Source organism: Schistocerca cancellata, chromosome 5 (genome assembly GCF_023864275.1).
Source record: "Schistocerca cancellata isolate TAMUIC-IGC-003103 chromosome 5, iqSchCanc2.1, whole genome shotgun sequence".
In the NCBI taxonomy this organism is placed as follows: Eukaryota; Metazoa; Arthropoda; class Insecta; order Orthoptera; family Acrididae; genus Schistocerca; species Schistocerca cancellata.
Window position 1 is genome coordinate 241,245,391 of NC_064630.1, and position 3,424 is coordinate 241,248,814.

A 3,424-nucleotide genomic window follows, 5' to 3' on the forward strand; every position below is an offset into this window, starting at 1 on the left:
GATGGATAGAGAGAGGGAGAGTAGGAGTTTGACGAAGGGAGTGAGAGGAGGAAGTTCAATTAGGCAGGAGATGGACAGAGGAGGAAGGAGCGGATGGGCAGATTGGGGAGGAGGAGATGGACAGAGAGAGGGGAAAAGAAGATGGCTGGATAATCGGTAGTGGAGGGGATGAACAGATAGAGGGGAAGGCGGACAAATAGAATATTTACAGTTAAGCGATCCTTCTGTTGGGTATACAAGTGGTCTCCTGGTCTCTAGCCAAAGGGCTCTACAAAATCCTTGACGATACCTTTGTCACTGTTCCCCGTAGGACCGTGCAGACACGATTGCACTAATTAAAGCACGCACAGAGATTTTTAAGCAGTCGTTCTGCTGGGATGGGAAGATACCTTTACATTTGGTGCCATGCTGAGTACCCTCAGCCCCGCACTTCACAGTGGTTTCCAGAGTATTAACGTAGGTGTAGATGTAGATGAAGGGAGTTCACACCACATGCACAATCACTTCATTGCCAATGTATGAGAGGAATTTCAATTGTTCTTAGTTCAAAGAAGCGTACAATTACTCTCTGGGCTAGTGAACACTCAACTCATGACTATGGAGTGTATAAAAGCAGTCAGTGTTGTTACGAGTTTTGTAGCTGGAATAGTTGTTTGATCTGTTTTAAGATACTCGATACTTCATATGTGTATCTGATTGCGATAATAAAAAAGCTTTCCTCAGTAATTAAAAATGTGATACGTTCCACAATAGAACCGTTCTGTACCACGTCACTGTCTGTAGATTTACTTACCGTTTGCTCGTAGTCACGTTCGGGACCACGTTTAGTAACTGCACAGCTGATGGTCGTGTCACGTAAAGCTGAGTTAATCGACTCAGAAAATTCTTCTGTACAACTTAGAAAATCAATAGATAAGTTGATAAGTAAGCTGTGACGCTGAACTGTGACAGCTAACAACAGCATGAATAACATTTCTTTAAAGTTGTTCTGTGAATCGTAATGGAACCTTGATAATGAGATTTCATTTGTGTACTATCTTGGCAGTGCAATTTCTATTTGAAATTATTGTATAAGCTTAGGAAAGATCCATCCCACCGCCAGATTTACACTATTCTTGGTTTCGTAACTACAGAACGGTAGACTGTGGCACCAATAACACGAATATTAAATTAGGGTGTATGGCATTTGGGACTGGTATGAGCATCTTGAACGAGTACTGTAATAGAATTTCTTCTGTCCACCATTCTCTTCCACTTGTTTTTGTATAAAAAGTCTGTTTGGTTTTCTCTTTGTTTGCTTGTTGGCTTCATTATACAATTTGTTAAAAGGGATGAAGTAACTACTACCATTTTGCACTATTGGCTGGAAGCCAGCTTCGCCACGTTTTGTATCACTTCAATATTTTCCTGTATTTTTGCAGGTGTAAGTTAATTGTCTTTCATCGCAGCCACTACCATAGCTATCCTATGTTATACTGTGTCATGTGAACTCGGAGTGTCCTTATCATTGCTACTGGAGATGTTGTTTCATAAAAGTGGTTAATCACGGTTTTATTGTTCAAGGTTTCATTTTATATGTTTGTTCGTACTTACTTCTGTACTAGGCCTATTAACATATTGCGTATATCACTCTTACAATAGGAAAAGGAGTACATAGGTCATGGGACTCGGTAGTAGTATCCGCGTCATAGAACGTCTTTTTTGTTGTTTACGTCTCCTTCTAAGAGTCGCTATGAGGCCAACTTGTTTTCCGGCTACCTAGTGACACAGCACTTGGATACGGAAGGCAGTTGGTCGGTTACCTTGTGTAGACGTACGACGGACTGATGGCTAAATTCAGCTGGGCTTTTCCTGAGGCCGGTATTACACCATCATATTTCTTTAACAAAGAAATATGATCAAATATTCGTCAAATACCTTTGACAAAGATCTTTCATGTGATGCTAAAAGGAAGTAATATTTTTAGTCAAATTTCAAGATGGCAGATAACAACTTGTTATTATGCGCTGCAGTTGTTAGTACCACATGTGTACTGTGGGAGTGTATTTGGAAGAAAAGCGGCGGAAAGAAAGGAAACATACTTGGATGAAGCCGTAGGTATTACATCGAGATAATAAAAGCGTTCAGCAAAATTTGTTACGAGAGCTACAAGTGGAGGACGTCAAGTCTTATATATAAATTATTTAAGAATGGATGAGAGTGTATTTCAGTATTTTCTCAGTAAAGTGGCTTCTCATATTACAAAACAGAATACTCTCTTGAGAAATGCAATACCTGCAGAAGACTGTGACACTAAGATTTCTTGATACAGGAGAGAGCTACTCTAGTTCACAACACAGCACTCCAATATCACATTGCACGTTAACCAAAATAATTACAGAAACATGTGAAGCGATTTACAAAGCACTGAAGGAGGAATATGTAAAGGTAAATAAATGTGTAGTAAACTATGTGGGCAATAAGAGCTATTTTCATTTTTGAATAATTTAATTAATGGAATTAATGCTCCAACTGCTACAAAATTAATCAAAAGTACGAAACAGATGAAGCCTTTTTAACTAGTGACATCCAGAGTTCAAAAGGTAACAATGTAGAATGGAAAAGACAAGAAAGAATATTTTATTTTAGAGTGTGCCCACATCCTCTATTCAGGCTTGCTGAAAAGCTGCCTGGATGTTTCCAAATGTTTAGGTGGATGACTGTAGCTGTGATTGTGGATATATGTCTCCTGCAGCATATTCCACCTGCCCGTCAACACACAATTAATAGTATGCACTGTGCCACTAGCTCACCCCACCCCCCCTCCCGCCCTAGTCGAAGCAAGTTTATTTGAAAAAAAAGTGTCGAAGGAACACACCAGAACACGCCAACTTGAAGCCATGTTTACAAACACACTACAGAGACGTCAAATAACTGTAGCGACGGCAGCGCTCCAAGCCGTTACATTTCACATTTCAGTGAACAGAAGACGAACAAATTTTATGATCAAATCTACGACGATGCCCAGATTTGATCAAATTTATTTGACAACAGGCTAGATTTGGCAAAGTTCCCTATTACACCATCAAATTTCTTTGACATAAATATTTGACGTACCAGCTTTGACAAAGAAATATCATGATAGTGTAATACCGGTGTTATTGTATTACATTGGTTTCTGTAACTAACGGCGTCACAACATAGGCTTATGTCTAGAGCTACACACCACTGGCATTGATGTGATAACTGCCACAGATCCATAACATCCCAGGCACTTATATATATCCAGGTGTGATGAGAGATGCTTAATTTTTCTATGTTATGGTGACAGCTACATATATTTATACGTGTCTCTGTTACATTGTACTATACCTGATGATGTTTCATGAATGTAACTATTACTGAAAATTAAAGCACTTTTTAAATAGCTGCTGAAGTGTTAATT